This window comes from Neltuma alba, unplaced genomic scaffold (assembly GCF_004799145.2).
Source record: "Neltuma alba isolate B1F8T4 unplaced genomic scaffold, ASM479914v2 tig00011543_pilon, whole genome shotgun sequence".
NCBI classification, from domain to species: domain Eukaryota; kingdom Viridiplantae; phylum Streptophyta; class Magnoliopsida; order Fabales; family Fabaceae; genus Neltuma; species Neltuma alba.
Window position 1 is genome coordinate 385707 of NW_021636205.1, and position 24087 is coordinate 409793.

General features: G+C 33.1%; 1 protein-coding gene and 1 long non-coding RNA gene across 3 annotated transcripts in view; one reads left to right on the plus strand and one right to left on the minus strand.

Annotated features, from left to right (window-relative positions):
• LOC114714823 (probable LRR receptor-like serine/threonine-protein kinase At1g53430) overlaps positions 1 to 24087 on the minus strand; it is a 74149-nt gene that overhangs the window by 17612 nt on the left and 32450 nt on the right. The gene's annotated exons all lie outside the window — the stretch shown is intronic.
• Positions 11450 to 12113, plus strand: LOC114714829 (uncharacterized). Its single transcript, XR_003737482.1, has 3 exons — positions 11450 to 11546; positions 11868 to 11939; positions 12050 to 12113. It is a non-coding gene; the product is annotated as an uncharacterized LOC114714829 (long non-coding RNA).

Here is a 24087-nt window from a genome sequence, read left to right on the forward strand (position 1 = left end):
TTTGAGGGTACTATGGATGTGATATTATTTTATCTAAATGTACCTAAGACTAATCTTACTGACTATGTAGATAAAATATTTTCATTTAATCCTCATATTGAGATATCACAGTATGATCCATATGTGGGTAAACTATAAAAGAACTATTTGTCTCATGATTTTTAGAAGATTATGTTTTATCTCACTATAATATTTGGAAGGCTTGTTTATTATATTAGAATTTGCAAGCTCAAAGATGTCAACTAATGTTGCCAAGAAGGGGAGTTGATATACGTGGTACTCTTTTTTTCATGTCTATGGTTTTATCCCACTAGGTTTTTCTAGCAAGGTTTTTAATGAGGCAGCATTGCATAGCATATCAATGAATGATGTACTTTTTTTCTTCCGCTGGGTTTTTATCCCACGGGATTTTTCCTAGTTGAAGTTTTTTAATAAGGCACATTCATATATACTGAACATCCAAGGAGAGCGTTATGAATATAATAATATCTTTGGGATACCTATATATCTCCCATTATCTCCTATATCTTCTATAATATATAATATCTCCTATTATCTCTATATCCCACAATTATCTTCTATTATTATGTAATCCGTAAATTCTATCAAAGATGTCAAATTGTGCTTATAAATAGAGGTCATGTATCATGTATTTAGCACCCTTGAATAGAATGAGAACTACTCATTTATTCAATTCTTCCTTATTCTCTTCTCTTAATCTCTACTTTTTATTTAGTTTTATAACAAGTATTTAGTAATATTTTATCAATGTTGAAGAGCTCAATATTATTATTTTTTGTTGACGGTTTTAGGATTAAAGGACTAAAAATTTACTTTTTAAAATTAAAAGACCAAAACAAAACCTTTTGTAAAGTTAAAAAACTAAAAGTATATTTTAGTCATTTTTCTGTTATGTTAAAAGACCAAACCGTAATCAATGAGATGAGGCTTTATTACTGTTATAATATGTTAAAAAAACCAAAATAAAATTCACGGTTTTCTTGGGCATAATTTACTTTTGAGTTCGGTATTTTAACATAATTTTCCCAAGAATTAATGAGGGAAAAATGTTTGGGACGCTTGGAAGATTAGTATTGTATCTTAATATATTGCCTTTAATTTTATATAAAGTTCTAGTTTGGTTTCTTTATATGTATAAAGTATTTTAGGTAAATTAATTTTCCAATTCTCATGGCTTTCTTGAATTTTGAATCAAGTTCTTATATATTTTTTAATTCTATCCTTCAAATTTACACCGTTGGTACCTGTTTAAAATTGTTTCATAAAAACTAACAATGTTTAAAGAAAATTCCAATAATGTGAATTCTAGGAGAGTCTTGTACTCTTGTGTGTTCTGTTTTTGAGCAACGAAATGATAAGAAAATCCATAATAGTAACAAGCTGTGGGCAATTTTATCAAAATACTGTAAATAGTAAAAATAATTACCCAAATGTTACATTGTTGAAACTATTTACTCATATACTACATCTTTTAAAAGTCGTTTACGCCGAGATGACTCTGACAGCTTTTTTTTTAAGTGAAAAAGTGAAACTCGTTCAGGCCAAGAATGACTTCAACTACCTCCATTTTTATTTTCAGCGCCAATTACAACAAAAGATCCAATTTCATCAACTTCCGCCTTCCGTCCCTGCCTTTAAAGTTGTGGAGCAAATTACAGCTAAGACCCCATCTCATCATATCCATTCCTCATTTTCTTTTACTCTGCATCTTCTCCTAAATAGAATAAATATTAGTAGATTTTGTAGAAAAATTGCTTTTTATCTTGATACTTAAATTTAAAAGAAAATATATAAATAAATTAAATAAAAAAATATTTAAAACTTAACAGGTTCACAAAATTTATGAAACAACTAAATAAAAATATTAAAAACTTTAAGTTCTTAAAAAAAATCAAGAGAAACCCAGATTCCTCTAGGATAAGATGATGCTGAACAAATACGCTAGTTTAGAACAAAAACAAATATAAATATTAGAAATAATCAAAGACTTATTTGACAAATTATTATAAGACAAACTTAATAACTGAAGTGAAGATAAATTGGAAATTGTTTGGGGAATATCTCCTGAAAGCTTGTTACCCGCAGAACGTAGAATGGTCAATCGCTCAAGTCTTCCCATCTCAAGCAGAATGGGCCCTTTAATGAAATTAAAATTCCAATCCAATGACTCTAACATTGTCAGATTGTACAAAGATGGCGGAATAATTCAATGTGTGTATATATTTATATTAGTGGTTGATTTTTCAAACATTAAGTTATCCCAAAAAAAAAGGTTGATGCAATGAAAAAGAAAGAAAATGATGTTAGTGATAACCTACAAATGGTCTGGTCAAGTGTGGTAGGCTATGAAATAACCCAAAATGTATGTTAATGAGAAGTTTTGTCCCTTAATTTTTTGAGGTATTCTTTCATCTTTTGACGTAGTCCCTTAATTAATTTCATTGCTTGTTGTACAATTTCACATCTCAGATGACACTTTCATTATTGAAAAGAAGCTTGCGTGGATATATTAATACTTCAATAGTACTTTCGCATTTCATTTTTTATTTTTTTAATTTTTGGGCAACACAATTATTCTTTTCTTAAAACCACCATGCATGAAATATAAATTTGAGAGTAAAGAAAATAGTAAAAATGTTAGTACAAAAAATATTACTGGTGTGTGTATATTAATGGTTAACTATTCAAACATTAAGTTGTTGTAAAAAAGAAGTTGATGCAACGAAAGAAAAAGAAAATTAAGTTAGTGATGAGGAGAAAATTAATTTATTTTTTATTTTTATTTATAATTTGTAGGGAGGGGCATGCACTAATGATACGTTTGGCAAGCTAAAAATAGATATACAAATAGATTATATGGATTTTTAAAAAATCCCGAAACGAATAGAACAATATTTCTACAAACTCAATAACTGAATAATTATTATTATTTTAATGAAAATGACTCATTCACCCATCCATCTCAAAAGAGTAGGCACATGACATGCTAGACTTTTCAAATATTAAGTGGATGCAATGAAAGAGAAAGAAAATTAAGTTAGTAATGAGGAGAATTTTTGACCCTACAAGTGGAGTATTATAATATCAAGAATCATATTTTTATTATCACTATATTGTAAGGCCACAAAGTAATCCCAAAATATATGCTAGTGATGAGAACGAGCTTCTTCGTTTTATGAAGTGTAATTTCAATTATTGGACCACATGCCTTTTCATTTTCATTGCATTAGTCTTATTTTGATAGGAAATTATCATTTGATAAAAAATTTGCCAGTATAGCAAATAATTAAAATGTTAGTTTAAAAAATATTACTAGTATACAATATTAATGGTTGAGTTTTAAAAAACTAAGTTGTCCCCAAAAAGAAGTTGATGCAATAAAAGAGAGAGAAAATTACATTAGTGATGAGGACAAATTTTGACTTTACAAATTGTATGTTATTAACCCAAGGACCATATTTTTATTATCACTACATTTTATAGCTTACAAAGTAACAAAAAATATGCGTTAGTGATGAGAAAGATTCTTTGTCACTTTATGAAATGTGATTTTTCTTCTTGGACCACATTTTCATTTTCATTGATTTAGTCTAATTTGAGAGAGTAACTCAAAAAATCCTGGTCTTAATTTGATTGGATGTATTACATCTTTCTATCTCCCATTTGCAGACACATATGAATGGCGTGCTTGACTTGGCAGTAGACCTCAAAGTCATCACACTCCATCTCATAAGAAACTGCTTCTAAATATTCATTCTTATACGAATATGATATCATCTTGGTTAAAATAAAATTACTTCTTAAAGATACATGTAAATAATACCACTTTAAATATGTGTGTGTGTGTGTATATGTAATATTTTGGTGTATATTAATAAAATCACATTACTTATGAAACAGCTTGCAGCTGTTCAATGTCTTTTATTTGTATTTTTTTGGCCAAAAAAATCAATTTTATTAATATAAAAAAATAGTACAAGCAGGCCAAAATAAACGCTCAAAAAACCTAAGATACAATCTAACACACAAAATACTAAAAATAAAAAATACAAACAAGACAAAAACAATTAGAATCCAACTAGAAACATGGACCACGTCAACCAATACCCTTTAATTTCATTGCTTGTTGTACAATTTCACGTCTAGGACGACACTTTGATTATTGAAAAGAAACTTGCGTGGATATATTGTTACTTCAATAGTACTTTTGCATTTCGTTTTTAATTTTTAATTTTTAATTTTTGGGTAGCACAATTATTCCTTTCTTAAAACCACCATGCATGAAATCTAAATTTGAGAGTAAAGAAAATAGTAAAAACATTAGTACAAAAAATATTACTGGTGTGTATATTAATGGTTAACTATTCAAACATTAAGTTGTTGTCAAAAAGAAATTGATGTAACGAAAGAAAAAGAAAATTAAGTTAGTGATGAGGAGAAAATTTGACTATACAAATAGTCCGTTCTCACATAATGAACTATATTTTCATTGTCACTATATTGCATAAATCACAAAGCAGGCCAAAATATACGTTTCTAATGAGAATGATTCTTTGTCACTTTATGAAATGTAATTATTGGACCACATTTTCATTGTCATTGATTTAGTCTAATATGGAAGAGTACTCCTAAAAGAAAGTTCGTAAGAGGAAACATGCACCTCAGAGGTCTTAATACCTTAATTTCATTAGATGTATTACGATCTTTCTATCTCCCATTTCGCAAATGCATGGCATGTTTAACTTGGCATTTCTAACTTCATGTACAGCTTTTTCTTGATGATCACTAGTTAAAAAAATGTAACCAAACTGGAAATCTATTATTTTTACTTGAGGCAGTATGCTTTATTTAATTATTTTGTCTCCCTCCGTTGCCAAGAAAAGTCAAGGCACGTAAAGACAATGCCGAGCCCAAATTGCAAAAGGCATCTCTCATGATACTTCTCTTGTCCTTAATATAAGACCTAGTTAACTAATTTGATTAGATTAAGAAAGTTAGGCAAGTTAGTTAATTATAAAAAATATGACATGTTTTTTTCTAAAACACCATAATTATCTTCTTTAATATCTTCTCTCCCTTTTCTACTTGATTATGGTTGAGGGAGTATCCATGGGGGTAATTTAGAAAAAATTGATAAATATGAGAAATAGGTCTTATATTTAGGACCAAAATTAACTTAACAATTAGGTCCTATATTAAGGACCAGAGGAGTAATATTTAAGTTCGGCTAAAAGGCAGATTAGTCATTAGCATGGGGACTTGAGAAATTTTTTTTTTAATTTTGAAAATAATGTTTTAACTTTGAAAAGTTTAAAATTTAATTTAACAACATAAATTATAGATATTACACAGTTTTTATTTGGCGAGCACATAAAGACATCACTTTTATATATTTGATACTTTGTGCATTTATAAAAATACCCATAGTCTTTAAACGGTAATCTCTCTTTCTCTCTATCTCTTTGTGTGCATTTTAAATATTTGCATGGTTTTTTAATATTATTAATAGATGAATATGCAACCATAAATTGAATTTATTGATACTTTAATTCATAAATTGTAGGGAGGAGCATGCACTAATGATGAGTGACTACAAAAAAAAACAGCTTATTACCGACGAAAAATTATTCCGTCGCTAATTTTTTACAGATTACCGACAAAATTTTTCCGTGACTACTAGTAGTGATAGATTAGCAACGAAATTTTTGTCTGTTGCTAAATTCCGTTTCTAATCTGTCAGTAAATATTTAGATATGAAATTTTTTCCATCAGAAATTTTCATCGCTAATTTTAATTATAAAATTTTTAGCGACAAAAATTTTCTGTCGCTAACTTGTTTGTTACAGAAGTTTTCATCACTAATTCCATCACTAATTCTATTCTGTCACAAATCCATTGTTAATCTGTCACTAATTTTAAATTTCATTATTTTAGACTATAATCTTACAACATTATATAATAACATAATTAAAAATATAATGATTTAAATATATTTTTAATTATAAAATAAATTAATATATTTGTGAAGTTAATGTTAATAAAGGTATCGTCATCATTCATGTCATCAGTAGGTATATACAGAGAATAGGAAGATAATTTCTTAGAAAACTTGTTTATATTTCATTAAAATCAATTCTTCTTGATTATTAATATTATAAGAATATTAATAACTTTCTTATACAAACTGATATAAGAAAGAAATAATTTTATCATATATACAATATATTGAAAGATGTAATATATGTTAGAAATTCAAAACCCAAAAATAAATTTATATGAACATCTCAATTTATGATTATTAATCAAACTAATATTAAAGTGTATTTTGAATTTCAATCATTAAACAATAAAATTTAATCATGATATAATTAATACCCATGATATAGATTAATTTTGGTCTTCAATACAAAAACAAATTATATATACAAAGAATTTTAAGAAAGAAAATTATATAGGATACATATACAAGAGATTATTGTTTACCATAATCTATTCAAATCATTTAATTTTTTATATAGAATAATATATTTGATTTTATTATAGTAACTATTTTTTAAATAACAAGATTTTTTTACGAATCATAAATGGTTTTCATCAAATATATAAAACACAAATAGATAATATAATATAATACATATATAATTAAATTATACATCTTATTAATGTTAATTTAAAAAATAAATTATTTATGAAAACATTATTTATTATTAAAAATTAAAAATTACTGTCATTGGAAATTAAAATTATATTAAAATTTTTTTAAGAAATAAAACATTATAAAATAAATAGTAAAACAAATATTTAAAAATTATTTTGGCATTAAAATAGTTATGATTAAAATTATCATATAATTTATTTTTAGTTTTTAATAATATATATGTACATATAATTGTTTATTTAAAAGAATATTATATACATATTTAATTTTGTATAATAAGTCAATAAGCTCATTGCAGCTCAACTGGTAAAGCCGCACACACGCATAGACAAAGTTCAGGGTTAGAGCTATGGAGACGTCACTTTGATGAGGAATAATGTAGTGGCGACACGTGGCGTCACAAGGTGACATGTGAGGTGGTAGCGACCCGTGACAAGCAGGGGTGAGAGGTGGCAACAATATGTGGTAGTAAACATCGAGGTGGCAGCGACACGTGGAAGTGGCCGACGATAGTCGTCGGCAATGATGTGGCAACTGATAGGCTGCCACGTGGCATTAAAACTTTTTTTTTTTTCAAAAATCAAGTTAGCAACGGATTGTGATAGAAATTGCTGTCAGTAATTAGTAATGGATTAGTGACAAAAAATTTCCTTCAGTAATTAAAGACAAGAACTTCCATTCTGTCACTAATCCAATTAGTGATAGAGGAATTAGTGACGGAACAAATTTCATTGCTAATTCGATTCTGTCACTAATCTGTCACTAATTCCGTTGCTAAATTTCGTTACTAATCGCATGTTGTCTTGTAGTGTGTTTGGCAAGTTAAAAATAGATATATAGATAGATTATAAGGATTTTAAAAAAAAATCCCAAAATGAATAGAACAATATTTCTACAAACTCAATAACTAAATAATTATTTTTTTTAATGAAAAGGACTCATTCACCCATCCACCTCAAAAGAGTAGGCACATGGCCTGGTAGACTTTTCAAATATTAAGTGGATGCAATGAAAGAGAAAGAAAATTAAGTTAGTAATAAGGAGAATTTTTGACCCTACAAGTGGGGCATTATTATATCAAGAACCATATTTTCATTATCACTATATTGTAAAGCCACAAGGTAATCCCAAAATATATGTTAGTGATGGTAACAAGCTTTTTTGTTGTATGAAGTGTAATTTCAATTATTGGACCACATACCTTTTCATTTTCATTGCATTAGTCTTATTTTGATAGGAAATTATCATTTGATAAAAAATTTGCGAGTATAGCAAATGATTAAAATGTTAGTTTAAAAAATATTACTAGTATACATATATTAATGGTTGAGTTTTCAAACGCTAAGTTGTCCCCAAAAAGAAGTTGATGCAACAAAAGAGAAAGAAAATTACATTAGTGATGAGGAGAAATTTTGACTCTACAAATATTATGTTTATAATCAAGGATCATATTTTCATTATCACTATATTGTATAGCTTGCAAAGTAATAAAAAATATACGTTAGTGATGAGAAAGATTTTTTGTCACTTTATGAAATGTAATTTTTCTTCTTGGACCACATTTTCATTTTCATGGATTTAGTCTAATTTGGGAGAGGAATCAACAAGTCCTATTCTTAATTTGATTGGATGTATTATATCTTTCTATTTCCCATTTGCAGACACATATGAATGGCGTGCTTGACTTGGCAGTAGACCTTAAAGTCATCACACTCCATCTCATAAGCAACTGCTTCTAAAGATCCCTTCTTATATGAATATGATATCATCTTGGTTAAAATAAAATTACTTCTTAAAGATACATGTAAATAATACCATTTTAAATATATGTGTGTGTATATATGTGATATTTTGGTGTATATTAATAAAATCACATTACCCATGAAACAGCTTGCAGATGTTCAAAGCCTTTTATTTTTATTTTTTTTGGACCAAAAAAATCAATTTTATTAATATAAAAAAATAGTGGAAACAAGCTAAAATAAACTCTTAAAAAAACTAAGATACAACCTAGCACACAAAATACTAAAAATAAAAAATACAAACAAGACAAAAACAATTAGAATCCAACTAGAAACACGGACCTGTCAGCCAATACCTTCCCTTAGAGCCTTAGAAGCACATGCACTACCCTTGAATTCCCTTCCTCTGGTACATCCTCTTTGCTGCACATCCTACCAAAAAATCGGCAGCTTTATTACCTCTTCTTCCAGCAAGAAAAACACCTTTTATTAATTTACAAAAAATAGAAGACTTGTAGAAATCTTCACTTGCTTTTCTTTTCTTCTTGCCTCTATTTCTACTGCATCATCCTTAGCTTCTTTTTCTGTCGTCTCTTGCACTTTGCTATTATGTGATTCTGCAAACTGTTTCTTCCTTTGCTCCCTTGCAGAGTTATTTTCTTTAAACTTCAACAACCAAAATGGAATTTGGGATCTCAATCTCTAAACATTTATATCTTTATGTTTTTGAATGCTTTGCTTTGACAGCTTTCATGAACTATGGATCCAATGCTCAACTTATACTAGAAGATGAATGTTTCTTAATTAATCCCTTTATGTTTTTCTCACTCCTTAGTAAATACTATATTACTCTATTTAGCGTTATGATTAATTCTGCCATTTCTATATGTTTTCTTACTGTTCAAAGAAAAATACACAAAAGAAAGGGGTCAACGTGGTGGTTGACCCTTTCCTCTTCTTGAGCAAGTAGTGATAAAAAAACTGTCGTAACTTTCGAGCCTTTTTTACCCCCTCCAAGAAGGGAACTAAGTAAACTAATTCAAATGTTTTCTTTCTTTCTTCCTCTTTTTTTCCCCTTTTTACCAATCAAGATTCCAATGGTTGAAAACTATAGTAATTTATTTTATTCATGTATTTGCCACTGCTTTAATTTTATGCTAATATTGAATTCAACGAACTAAGTAATCAATAATTTTTTTTTTTGTATAAGGAATGCGATTTATTAAAATTTCTATATTATACATAGATATAAATTATATCTAAAATTTTTTGAGCAACCTGGATAGATGAATAAAGCTTAGTAATACCTTTTGCATGCACAGAATATGATAGAAAATCATTTTTTATCAATTACTTTTTATGTATTAATACAAAATATCCTATTAGCTTAATTTATATGATTGTTATAATTTCTGAGTAATTTAGTCCTCACACACGTACTGAAATAAATATGAACAATCTACTTTAATTTAAACTCATCTACTTTAATTTCCATAACACCCAATTCATTTTGATTTTTCTTGCTATTACTATATATTGTATTTGGTGCAGTCTTCTCGTATTTATAATTTATAAAATGTGTTAAATAGTCGTTTATCAATCTTTCTTTTTTTAAAAAAATAAACGAAAAAAGTTCTGAAAAATTATATTAATTATTTTTAATAGTTTTATACTTTGAGATATATCATTATAAAGAGAAAATAAAAGCTATGTTTTAATTACTAGTTTGAAAACTTGTAGACCACAGTTATGAAAATAATAAATTAATCAATTACATTATTATTTATTAAATAGGCTAAAATACGTATAACCCCTTTAACTTTGAGTCAGCTGCAAATCACCTCCTAAATTTTAAAAGTTTAATTTAAGAGCCCTGATATTTTATGCTTTGAATCTCAACTCCTCTACTGTTAAAATTAAAGTTCAAACTTTTGACATGTCACAAATTTTTTATATGTTTTATTATATACATTTCATTTAAAAAATAATATTTGGCTTTTGAGATAAATATTTTAAGCGTTTTCTATCTTTTTCATTTTAAAAAGACATGGTGAAATAAATATTGTAATTTTTTTAAGTATGTTATATTTTTATGTATAAAAAGTATATAAAATTACATGTCAAATACCAAATATTTTTTTTTTAAAAATGAAATGGCATATAATCAAAAAATAAAAATTACGGCATGACGAAAGCTGTTAATTTTAATGGTAGGGGAATTAATAGTCAAAACACGAAATATCAAGATTATTAGTTTAATTTTTTAAAGGTTAGGGAGGTAATGTACAACTGATATGGAGTTTAGAAAGTTCTGTGTATTTTAACCTATTAAAAAATATTTTTATGTTTAGTTTCCGGTGTGCTTATTAGGGAAAACGTGATTTTTGGGCATTGCTAGTGCTGTTCTGGATAAGAAGACCTTTCTTAATCAATATAAAAACAAAAAAACAACCAACAAGTGTAGGTCCAAGTGGAAGGAACTTGGGCAACTTAAACATTATGTCCTGAGTTCGATTCTTAGGACGGTGTATATAAAAAAATACTATTGGGAGGAGTCCTCACTATGGCACTTGACAATACCCCGAGATATTAGTCTCTTACCGTTCGGGTAGGAGGATACTCCAGACAACAAAAAATAAAAAATAAAAAAAAACAATTTGGATATATATTTACTATGACATAGGTTTATAGGCTAAGCCTTTATGAGCGTTTTAAATTGAATTTGAACCAGCTTTGCATGATCCATATGTTGGAGAACTTCATCAATATCAATGCATGTCAAAATTAAACAAAGAGGGCCACGGCAAGTACTTTGAAATTTCTTTATCTATAAGGTTGACAGATGTCTATGAACATAAAATATAGATGTTGAGGTTCTTCCTTTATGGTGCATGATTTTAATTTTTTAATTTTTAATTTCTAAAAAAACTGAATTTTGTTTGCTGCAATGAAAGTTCTAGAAACAATATCATCAAAGATAGGGAACTTGAATTGGAATGTCACCCACGTTCTTGTGTCGATGGAGGCTTAAAAAATGAGACCATTAGTACAGCAAATAGCATCATAAGGAATGTAACATGCGATTGCAGCTTCTCAAATGGAAAAGTTTGTCATGTTACAAATATGTAAGTGCATCTGTGCATATAGTTACAACGTAACCCTTTCAATTTGGGCACGAATCAAGCTCCAATCTAAATTAAGTTGTGTTTAATGAGCTCCAAATAATATTGAAAAGTTTTCTTTCTTACTTTTTGTTTCTTTCTTTATTTAAAACTAGTTGATTTGATCTTGAGACACATTTCTATATGATATTTAGAATAAGTTCGGTCTGGCTGCATCACAATAAAATTAGTATTCAAATGCATATTGGTGCTAGTTATGACATAACTTATTTTATTTTTGCTCTATGTAAATAGTTGTAGTAATGTGTTTTCTTTTTATGATAGCGTTTTCACAAGTCTCAATTTATCTGGACTTTTACCAAGTGAATTTGGATTCCTTACCTATCTGCAAGAATTGTAAGTAATGAAATTTTTTTAATTCTATTATTGGTTTAAATATATGTGTGTGTGCTTAGTTGAAATGTGGGAATTTCTTATCTAAAATGTAACTTTTATATATGGCACAGTGATTTGTCTTACAATTATCTATATGGATCAATCCCAAGGAGCTTTGCTAGACTCCCTCTTGTTGCATTGTAAGTGATCATAGAGTTGTGTGAATGAATATATATATACAAGCTTGAATTATTTGATCACATGTATTATTCATCTCTTAAACACATGTCTTAGACACCTTAATGGGAACCCAAGTAGTGGTCCAATTCCAAATGAAATTGGTGAAATTACAACTTTAGAGGATTTGTAAGTATAAATCATTACACTTTGAGTTTTAAAACTTATTGTTGTATTTAGAAATAATTTTATGGTTTTGGTACTTTCTACATAGATTTGAGAGATGGTCTATTGGAAGGGACTCTTCCTTCTAGTCTTGGAAAATTGAAGCAGTTACACAAGTTGTAAGAATATTATTTCAAGTGCAAATAATTTTCTTTTATCTTATTAGTTGCATTATTGTGACTACAGCATTAGTCTTGTTATAGATAATTTTTCATATTACTTTTAGATGTGCTATCTGTTTCTAAGGATTTGGAACTTGTAGGGATCTCTCTGGAAATAACTTCTTAGGGGCAATACCTGAAAGTTTTGGTAATCTGAAAAACCTAGAATATACGTGAGTGGTATAATATGATTCAATCATTTCATTATATTTTATTTTTGATGTTCTGTTAATTTCTTTTAAATTCTAAAATTTCTCTCCTAACATTTTTGCAGTTATTTAGTTTGGACAAATATATTAGGAAAATTACCTAATTTTATTGGGAATTGGACCCAACTCCGAGAAATGTGAGTCTGATATACTCTCTATCATGATGCTTTCCTTTTAAATAAGATACTATTTTATGAACTTAAGGTATCGAACTTAATGAAATTCAGTGCCTTTATTTTCATTTACTCCACTATTTATATTGTTCTATTTAATTTGTAGGAAATTGTTGAAAACAAAGAAAGAAGGGAGAATTATTATAGGACTCTAATAAAAGAATGTAATCACTAAAAATTCAGACAACAACAATTGAGCGAGATGTAGTGATAAGATTTAGTAGAAAATGACTGCTAGTATAGATTTATGTTGATCACTTGTCATTTAGATTTATTAGTAAAGGATGGGAGGTTGTGTAATGTATAATCTAATCAGTTGTTAATAACTACTTAAATTCTCAATAACAGTGGATGAGAGAGGAAAATTATCTATGTGGGAGTGAAAATAAGGAACAGAACTGAATCGAGATATAATTATGTATGCTAGTCCAAGCTAAGTAAGTAACTAAATAAAATAAAATAATGCAATAATTTTAAATTTTGCAATTAAAATTAATCCAAACAAATAAAAAGACTGTGGGGACTGGGCTTATTAAGTATTTCCCTTACTTTCAAAATTACTGTTTCCATGACTTTTTTATTTGGGAGGGATTTGGAGGGAACATCCATGGAAGGCCCCATTCCTACAACCATATCTCACTTAACAAATTTGTCTGATCTGTGAGCACTTGGTCTTTTGTAATTCATCCGCATACTGTTTGATAGTTATGAAATTTAATTTCAACATAAAAATATTTTCCTATTATTGATACTGTTTTGTATTTAATTTTTAATTCAGGAGAATATCCGATTTGCATGGCCCAGCGATAATGAGATTTCCTAATCTGGAGAATTTGACGTCCTTGCAATACCTGTAAGTTGAGAATTTAACAATGAGGTGAAATTTTGTTTATTGAAAATGAGCTATACATATTCTCAATGAGTTTTCATACTTTGTTTTTCTCTCAGGACGTTGAGAAATTGCTTCATCCATGATTCCATTCCAAATTATATTGGTAAAATGGAAAACTTACAAAGTGTGTAAGTTGCTTCATCCTCAAATAATATGCCCAAGTTAAGTTTAATTGACAACCTAATTCCTAATTTAGAGCTACTTACTTTTATTATGGACTATTTACTACTAGCAATATTATTTTTCAGTTATTTTTATGAAGCAATATTTGTGGCCTTGTGTATTAATTACAGAGATTTGAGCTTCAACAAGTTGACCGGTAAAATCCCAAACAATATAAGTAGGCTAAATTTCATGTAAGGGAGCATTCTACGCACGTGCACAACTTGTTTTCTTTTTTTGGGAACTTAATTACTCATTTTTAATGGATCTTTATTAATTATGCATGCACGAGGCTAACTGAAAATTCTCTGACTGGAAAAATTCCCGATTAGATATTGCAACCGCAATCTGGTTATCTGCTAGTAAAACATTTTTATTTTAATTTTATTTATCATTATACTACATATAGTTTAATGCCATTACTATTTGAAATTAAATACCATAAATCTCATTGACAAAAACATCTTTAGCCTTTAAGTCTCTCATCATTTTTAATTAATTCCCTTTGCATAATGTCATTTTGATTTGAACTTTGACATATAAAAAAATTTAGGAGAATTGTTATGAAGTGTCAAAGAAGGAACATAAGTCCTAATAATAATACAACAACATGTAATGACAAGTTTCAATCTAGAAAATGTCAACTATTCATTTGTTATTAGGAATTTGTATTAATTTTTTACTTGAGATGCCATATTAAAATTTTAATCTGCACAATTTTCTACACGCACTATTTTTTATTAAACTGTCTTGATAATTCAAGATGTCTAAAACTTGTATGGCCATTATTGTACCTTACTTTCTTAAGTTTTTTAATTTTCATGTTGGTGCTCTTACTATGAGTAACTCGTCAAAATTTTATTAACCGGATATCATTTTGTCTTGAATAAAAAAAATGTCTAGATGCCAATTCAAATAAGATTTTTTTAATTTTTTTAAAAATGAAATAATTCAATTTAAATACTAACAAAAATTTCTTCCCCCTTTAATGCCTTATAATTAATAAGCAGTGGAACTTTAAACAAGAAAAGCCTGGCCAACCAACTCATCTAAACTTTATCTAATAAAAAAAATATAACAGGAAAAAAACTTACATGTGTAATTTCACACTACTTTCTATTATAGTGATTTATCTTACAACAATTTTTTGGAGACTTCTACGACTAATTGTCAATACAAAAATTTGTAAGTTGCTCTCCTCCACCCTAAAACAACTCTTTTCTTGTTCTTAAAAGCATCACGCCTTTTTTTTTTTTTGGTTATATAGAAACTTGGTTTCAAGTCTGTCATCTTCAGCAAACACCTTGTAAGATTATACTTATACATGGCTGTCATGTTTCACTTATTCTAAATGCTTTTGATTCATGTTCTGTAACTTTTGTATATCTTGTAGATGTACTTGCCTGAAAAGGAGCCTTCCTTGTGGAGGAAAATCCAAGTGTGAGTGCTTAATTAAACTTTTGTATATCAATGTTTTCTTGCTTGTTTAAGAGTTTCCCCCAATATTATTTTTTTAATTGTATTTTATTTTCAATAAAAACAAATAAATCACCCAAAAAACCCATCATGAACCCTTTCAAGAGTTTTAACTAAATAATGTAGATCTTAGTCAACATAACAACGAAGTGGCTATCAAAGTCATGTAACAATATATATATATTTGATAATTTGGATTCTCTTCTAGACATGCTTTTTGATGAGGTTGTCCCTACGTATGCAGATCATTCATTGTTCATAAATTGTGGAGGACCACAAATTATATATGAGGGGAATAAATACGAAGGCGACATCAAGCCTGAGCCTATCTCATTCTTTTGCTCTAGTGATGATAAATGGGCTTATAGCAGCACAACAAGAGTAAAATACTATAATAAAATAACAACAAATAGATTTTCCCTCAACATTACTGGTCCTGACTTTTACCAAACAGCTCGTATTTCCCCTTTATCTCTCAAGTACCATGGCCTCTATATGATTAACGGAAATTACAATGTCAAGCTCTATTTTGCTGAGATTATGTATTCTCATGACCAAGATTTCAATCACATTGGAAGACGCATATTTGATGTTTCAATCCAAGTGAGTCCCAGTCTCACAATGTTGAATTTAATTTTTTTTCCTAGTGATTAGAGAATTTCATGAATAGTGAGAAAATAAGGCTCTACATCCATAGAGCCATACAGTTGAAGAGAAATAAATATTGTAGCATGTCTCACTAGCAGGCGAGCTCACCACACTATGTTTATGTATCTCTTTAATGGGTGGCTAAATGGCTAATTATAAATGAGAAATACTTACATACTCCTAAAGTGTCACGTCATCCCTAACCTCTCCAATAAAAATGTTCCAAGTGTCCTTTCTTTTGGATCTCATATCCCACAAATTTCTCTTGATTATTTTTCTTTCTCCATGACCCATTATGATAGAAATTTGTGGGATCTATAAAAAAGGACACTTGGAGCATTTTTTTTCGGATAGAGCATAGATGACTTGACACTCCAGCAGTATGTAAGAATTTCTCATAATAAAGACCAGCCCTATCTATGGTGAGGTCCCCCCCCCAAAAAAATAAAAATAAATGAACTCTTACAGGACAAGGACTATTACCATATATAATTATTTAACATGCTTTCAACTGTTTTTGCTATGTACGTTAACAAAGCTCTGAAAAGTCAAACTTTTGTATGTATATCTTGACAGGACAGGAAATGTTTGCATGATTTCAACATTATGAGGGAAGCTGGTGGCGTTGGTAAGGGCATTATCAAGGACTTTAATGTTGATGTTAATGATAACATCTTGGAGATTCATTTATACTGGGCTGGAAAAGGAACTACTTATATTCCTAATGATGATAATGGTGTATATGGACCTCTTATATCTGCTATTTCAGTCACCCCAAGTAAGTCAAATCTCATATTTATTGGTTTACGCTCTTTCTAGCTTAAGCTTGGTGATGACGATTTTGACTTTGATATGAATCGTAAGCATTACTACTTTTTGTCATGTAGATTTCAAAATTCCATGGATTTCTAGTGGAGCCATTGCTGGAATTGTGGTTGGATCATGTGTGCTCCTCATCATACTAATAATAATATTCGTCCTCCGAAAAATGGGCTTACTAGGCGATAGAGATTCAAAAGACAAACATAAGATCAAAATCAAAAATAATAAAGTTGGTATATGTATTGATAATTTGGTATAACATAGTGAAAAAAATGATTTTTTATATGGCTGAATTCTACAATGCAAGTCAAATGGATAAATAATGATATTTGCATATACGTAATTATTTCTAAGTTTCTTGCAATTTCAATGTATTTTGCTTTGTGTAACATCCTGAGTTTTATCCGGTTTTAATAGCCTCTTTTTGGTTGATTTTGAGGATAGTTTAGTGATTTAATGTTGATCTTGGTGTTTGGGTTAGATTTGAGGTATGTTGGAGGAATAGGTGAATAGACCCTCTTAGGGTATGTTCGCCGCGGCGAAGTTTTACTTCGCCGCCGCGAACCAGGAGTTCCAGGGGGAGTGTCTTTTAGGAAGGTTTCGCCGCGGCGAAGATTGGAGTTCGCCTCGGTGAAGTCATGTTTTCAGGCGAGTAATCCCTCTCAGGATTAGTTCGCCGCGGCGAAAGGTCGTGAATCTATATAATCGCTGGAGGGGTCAGATGTGCGAAAATTAGAAAATCTGAAGGAGGAGAGAGAAGCTCTGCTAGGGTTTCGGTATTGTGGCTTGGGAAAGGTGTTCCTAAGGATCCATTACCTCATGTAAGTGACTTTAACCTCTAATCTACCTTTCTTCTTGGAATTTCTAAGGATTTATGGTGAAACCCTAGAGTTTTCTAAGCTGTTATGGAATTGAGGTTTTTGACCGATTGTTTTGAGTTTAATTGATTGCTTTGGGTTAGTTTAAGTATTTAATCGGTGTAGTTTTCTTGGATTTGAAGAACTTTGAGTTTTGAAGCTAGGGTTTATGAGATTGGGAGGTTTGTGATTGAGGATGACAATGTGGAGATTGATTTTGAGTTTTGTGATTTAGGTTATGTTAAGGAGGGTTAAATTGGATGTTTAATCGGTTTAGAATGTTGTTAAGACTTCAATTGTTCAAATGGGATGTTTGGGTGTTGAATTCCTATAGTGGGTCCTTGAGGTTGTGAATTTTAATTGATGTTTGGAAAGGAATTAAGGTTTTAACGGATTTGTATGACCATGGAGTGTTGTCTTGATAGTTATACCCTTAGAGTTGGGTAGAGTTTTAATGGGAGATAGGAATTTCGTGTCCCCAATTGTTGTTTTGGCCACATTATTAGTTGAAAGCTAATACATGGTGGTTGTGTGTTTGTGTGCTTGTGTAGACCGGTTGTGAGCCTTGTTGGTGCACGGGGCCGTATTGTCGGTTTGTTATTCCTTGCTCAGGCGAGAGATAACCACTTTCCAATCCTTTGTACATGCTTTTGTGGTACTGTGAGTGGATTTATGCTTTGTGCTTCGAGTAGCAACTGTGTTCAAAGTGTATGTTGTATATTAAAAAGGAAAACCGTCTTGTGGGGTTTCAATTGATATGGAATGAATTTATTACTTGTGAAAGATAGGCCACTGAAAGAAGTTAAGTGTAAAATGATTATTACTCTTTGATTTTGGTTTGAGCATGATGCATAAATTGGGAATTGGTGAGAGTTTTGATTGTTACTACCACGTGGTAAGGCCTCCATTAATGCATGATGGTTGGCTCTGTACGTCCCCTATAGTGAGGGATAGGCCTTTTGGCTCCCTACGTCCCCCAGAGTGAGGGATAGGCCTTTTATGGCTCCGTACGTCCCCCATAGTGAGGGATAGGCCAGGCTCGACTCTTGAAAATCCCCCAAAGTGAGGGATATGGTTGATGGGATTGCATCATTGCACTTGCATGACTTGTTGTGGCTATCAACTATTATATTACTTGTGAACTGCCCCACTTGACACCTCACGAGCACCTATTTAGTAGTACCTTGATTTGGAAAGATTGGTTACTGGGACGTTTGTCTCACCCCGTGGTTTACAATGTTTTCAGGTGAAGGTTCCGGGCGTGGGCCATCGGGAAGAGACGCAGAGGCTTGAGCTTGGTTAGCTTTAGGCCTCTAGCCTTTGTATATGTATGGCTAGTATATATTGCCACCTTTAGGACCGCTTTCTGAAATATTTTGATTGCCCGGCCTTATTGTAAACTAGAGGGCATGTTACCTCCTTATTTTGGGTTGGCCGGAGGCCATTTCTAGTGTATTGGTGAAACTCTGATTTATTTTGTTGGAAACCATTTGGATGGGCTGATGTGATGTCTTCCATTACCCAGGCCGGAGGCTTAGAGGCCTAGTAGATGTAAATGAATGATCTTAGTTGCATGCAACGGACTTTGAGTTGGAACCGAGTTTAAATGTTAATTTCAAAAGTTATGCAAATTTCTTTCTACTATGGTAGTTTTTTGTAATAGCTTTCCTTTTCTACCGTAGTAGTGATCTTATGACGAGTTTATAATGTTTTCAGGTTAAGGGTTTTACAAATTGGTACTTAGAGCCAGTTCGTTTCTTTGAAATTTTTTCTTTCCTAGTGGCAATATACATACTTCATACATACCTTCCCTGTTTGTTTTGTGTTTCCTTTCTTTTCTTTACTAATGAGGGTTTCCATCCTTAGTTGGGGAGAGGAAGGATGGTATGGACACGTCAGACAGATCCAGTTGGTAACAGACCGCCTCAAGAGAATGAGGCCTTTCTGAGACAAATGAGGGAGATGATGACAGCCGTGGTAGATGAAAGATTGAGAAAGTTTGAAGAAGACTTCACGAGGAAGCATCAAGAGTCGATCAATCAGGAGGATTGAGAGAATGAGGTGACTATGGAGGCACAAGGAGAAGGAGAAAGGGGGTTTAGAGGTGGTGATCGAGCTGGAGACTTACCTCAGAGGGAGGAGTATCGAGCAGTTAGCCAGGGAGGAGATACTTCAGAGGGAGTGATTTACCCTCCGCTACTGAATGACATCACCAAGGTATGGAGAGAGGTACATCGTCATGATCCTCCCTAGTTTAAGGGAAGTTTAGAACCGTCAGATGCAGAGAAGTGGATTGAGCGAATGGAGACAATCTTTACTGTCGTTCCTTGTCTTTCCCCGCTCAAGGTGCAAGTGGTCGTCACTTATCTGGTGGAGCAAGGAAGACATTGGTGGGATAGTGCAAGACCTTCTGATATATCTCAGTTGGACTAGGATACCTTCAAGCGGATGTTCTATGATCACTTCTTTCCAAAGGAGTTACGGATGGAAAAGTAATTCTTGTTCTACTCCTTGAAGCAGGGAGAGATGCATGAGGATCAGTTTATCACAAGGTTTATAGACTTGGCAAAGTATGTGCCCAGGCAGACAGAAGATCATTCATTCTAGCTAGCTCAACAGTTGATGAATCGTGCAAGGCCAGAATTGAAACAGCAATTGGCCCTGTTAGAGGTCAATACTTTTGAGGAGATGTGTGTGAAGCTGCGGGTTGCAGCTAGAAGGACAAGAGAGGTAGTGGAGGCAAGGAGGGCTGAGAACCAAGCTAGAGCAGCCCGTTATCCTGGTCCTATAGGAGGAGTGGGGAAAAGGAGTCAGTACAGCTTTGGGAGCTCGAGTAGCTCAGGGAGAAACAGGAATCAAGGGCAGAATCAGAGGTCGAACGCTCAGAGGGGTTTTATGCAAAGGCGTTAGAATCCAAACAATCAAGCTGGCGGGGGACAGGGCTCCCGTCGAGATTCATCAGTGACCACCTCGAGTGTTACTGGACCGTGTCCCAGATGCGGGGGTAGGCATGCGGGGCAATGCTGGGAGTGCTTTCGATGCCACCGGTAGGGACATATTGCCAGAAACTGTCCAGAGAGTCAACCGACACCTCAAGCTGGCCGTTCTACTGTTCCGGGATGTGTCTATGCGATGACAAATGAGGAGGCTTCTGCATCTCCAAACTTGATTCGAGGTAACATTCTACTTGAGGGACATGTTATTTTTGCTTTATTTGACTCGAGTGCTACGCACTCCTTTATTTCTGTGGACTGTGCTCAGAAGTTGAGCTTGCTTGTGGTTGAGCTACCTTATGATTTGAGAGTGTCTACTCCTGCTGGAGTCACTGTCGTAACTGGAAGAGCGTGTCTAGAGCTTGCACTTTAGTTTGAGAATCGAGATTCTACAATAGATTTGTTTTATCTACCTTTGAAAGGTATTGACGTGATTATTGGCATGAACTGGTTGATGGCCAATGGTGCGATTCTCGATTGTAAAAGGAGGTTGGTGACAATTCCGGTAGGTGCCTTATGTGCTGAAATGTTAGGTGGTCCAGTTTTGTTGTCAATTGCTCAGGTAGAGAAAGCGGTGAGGAAAGGGTTCCAGGCCTTCATTGTCTTCTTTTCAATTAGTGAGGATGAGGCAGGAGGAATTGAACAGATAGCTATGGTGAGGGACTACCCTGAGGTGTTCTCAGATGAGGTTGCAAGACTACCTCCAGAGCGAGAAGTGGAGTTCTCCATAGAATTGGTTCCAGGAACCACCCCAATCTCCAAGGCTCCCTATAGAATGTCTCCTTCAGAATTGGTCGAGTTGAACAAGCAGTTAGAAGAATTGTTGGAAAAGGGACTTATCCGACCAAGTGTGTCGCCGTGGGGATCGCCGGTTTTGTTTGTGAGGAAGAAAGATGGTAGCTTGAGGCTGTGTATCGACTACCGACAATTAAACAAGGTCACAATCAAGAACAAGTACCCGTTGCCTAGAACTGATGACCTATTGGACCAATTAGTCAGAGCATCAATTTTCTCTAAGATTGATCTGAGGTCAGGATACCATCAGTTGAGGGTACGAGCAGAGGACATTTCAAAAACAGCCTTTCGAACTCGTTATGGACACTATGAGTTTTTGGTGATGCCTTTTGGACTGACAAATGCTCTAGCTGTCTTTATGAACTACATGAATCGAATCTTCCGCCCTTATTTGGACAGGTTTGTGGTAGTGTTCATCGATGACATCCTGATTTATTCTAGAAGTGAAGAAGAACATCGAGAGCATCTTCACATAGCACTACGGATGTTGAGGGACCACCAGTTGTATGCTAAGTTGTCAAAATGTGAGTTTTGGCTAAAAGAAGTGAAGTTCTTGGGTCATGTGGTGTTAGCTCAGGGAGTAGCAGTGGATCCTAACAAGGTGGACGCAGTACTTAAGTGGGAAGTCCCTAGATCGGTAACTGAGGTGCGGAGTTTTGTGGGATTAGCTGGCTACTATCGGAGATTCATCCAAGGTTTTTCTCAGATTGCAATGCCGTTGAATAAGTTAACCAAGAAGGATCAACCGTTTGTTTGGACGGAGAAATGTGAATCAGCGTTCCAAGAGCTGAAGACCAAGTTGACTACAGCTCCAGTGCTTACACTTCCGACCCCTGGAGTACCGTATGTTCTTTACACCGATGCATCACTAAAGGGTTTGGGTTGTGTGTTAATGCAGAACAATAAGGTGGTGGCATACGCTTCCAGGCAGTTGAGGCCACATGAAGAAAACTACCCAACCCATGATTTGGAGCTAGCGGCAGTAGTTTTTGCACTAAAGATCTGGAGGCATTATCTGTATGGCTCCCAGTTTGAAGTCTTCAGTGACCATAAGAGTTTGAAATACTTGGTGGATCAGAAAGAGTTAAACAACCGGCAGCGTCGTTGGATGGAGCTCCTGAAGGACTATGATTTTGAGATTAAGTATCATTCTGGAAAAGCTAATGTGGTAGCGGATGCTCTGAGCACAAAAGAAGTGCATGTGTTCTGTATGAGCTTAAAGGAACAATTCTTGCTCGAGGAGTTACTAGAGATTCCAATTGTACCGTCAGGGCAGGCTACCCTGTGTGCAATGCTTGGAGATTATGAATTCTATCAGGATTTACGAGCGGCTCAATGGGAAGATGATCAGTTGGCAAGGATTCGGGTAGAATTGGAGGATGGCCCAGTGCAGGACTATGAATTTGGAGACATGGGCATCCTGAAGTATAAGAACCGGATTTGTGTTCCCCAGGATGAGGAGATTAAAAGAACTATCCTAGAGGAGGCTCATCGAAGTCGTTACGCCATCCGCCCCGGTGCAACCAAGATGTACCACGACCTAAAGCAGTAGTATTGGTGGCCTAACATGAAGAAGGAAGTGACTGACTTCGTACTTTGATGTTTGACTTGTCAGAAAGTTAAGATAGAGCATCAACGACCTGGAGGTTTGTTGCAGGGACTAGAAATCCCTCAGTGGAAGTGGGACAGCATCTCCATGGACTTCATTGTGGGTTTACCGAGGACACCCGAAGGTTATGACGCTATTTGGGTAGTGGTGGACAGATTGACCAAATCTGCCCACTTTTTACCCTACAAAGTCAATTATACCTTGGAGAGAATGGCCAAGTTGTATATGGATGAAATCGTCAGGCTTCATGGGGTTCCGTCGAGTATAGTCTCGGACCGAGATCCACGCTTTACTTCTAACTTTTGGAAAGCGGTGAATACAGCTTTGGGTACTAAGTTGAAGTTCAACACGGCATATCACCCACAGACTGATAGACAGACCGAGCGGACAATTCAGACGCTAGAGGATATGTTGAGAGCTTGTGCCATTGAATTCAAGGGGAGTTGGATTGATCACCTACCTTTGGCTGAATTTGCCTACAACAACAACTACCATGCCAGTATCCAGATAGCCCCTTATGAAGCACTCTATGGCCGGAAGTGTCGATCGTCTCTTTGTTGGACAGAACTGAGTGAAAGGACGGTTCTAGGACCAAACTTGGTAGATGCCACCACAGAGAAGATTGAGGTCATCAAGCAGAAGTTGCTGACAGCTCAGAGCCGGCAAAAGAGTTATGCTGATAGAAGGAGGAGACCATTGGAATTTTGTGCGGGTGACCATGTGTTTTTTAGGGTTACGTCGACTACCGGTATTGGAAGGTCCATTAAAGCGAAGAAGTTATCTCCTCGATTTCTTGGACCCTTTGAAATTCTGGAGAGAATTGGAGAAGTAGCCTATCGAGTTGCTTTGCCACCGCACCTGTCCAACGTATATGATGTGTTTCATGTGTCCCAACTAAAGAAGTACCACCCTGATCTGTCTCACATCTTAGAGCTTGAGGAGGTGGAGCTGGATGACAAACTAACTTACC